Consider the following 720-nt stretch of genomic DNA (forward strand, 5'->3'; position numbering starts at 1 on the left):
CTCCCAGGGACTCTGGGTGGGCTTCCCCTTCTCGTGTCTCTTTCCTTACTGGGGGTGGGAAGTGCCGGACTCTGCTCTCCTGGGTCCCCACGGACCCCGACCCTCACCCCACCCAGTGCAGGGTGTTCAGCCGTAGATCAGCCCTGACAGGTCCCCCACATCCAGACCCCCCCTTCCTTGAGCTGAAGGTTTCGAGGGGCTTTCGTGTGCACAGGCGCACTCCCGAGTGTCAGCTGTGAGTCCCATCTGTGACCTCGAGTTCCTGCCCACCCCTGCTCCGGGGGCCCTTGGGTCCAGGCCCTGGACTGGGCCCCCTGGGCTGTGTGTGCAGGGCATGCACCCAGGCCCCTGCCGCCGATGTGGATGGGTGAGGACCGCGTGGCGATGCCTGGGGGGGGACTGCCCCGTGCCCGCTCCCAGGTCTTTGCTGAGGCCCAAGACTTCTCCATTTAGGGCCCCCCGGGAGACCTGGAAGCTGCTCCCTGGGCGTGTGAGAAGGTGATGGGAGAACAGACCCTCTACAGACAGCCTGCGGGACCCTGGTCAGAAGCTCCAGGACTTCTAAGAGGGTGGCAGGGGGGGCGGGGAGGAGGGAGGCAGGAAGGTGCTGGCAGCCTTGCAGTCAGCAGAGGCAGAGGAAAGCAAAGCACCATATAAGGAGTGGGGATCCGGAAGCGAGATTCCCCTCTGCCTCCCAGCAACAAGCGGGGGAGAGGGACC

Source organism: Pteropus medius, unplaced genomic scaffold (assembly GCF_902729225.1).
Source record: "Pteropus medius unplaced genomic scaffold, Ma_sr-lr_union100, whole genome shotgun sequence".
In the NCBI taxonomy this organism is placed as follows: domain Eukaryota; kingdom Metazoa; phylum Chordata; class Mammalia; order Chiroptera; family Pteropodidae; genus Pteropus; species Pteropus medius.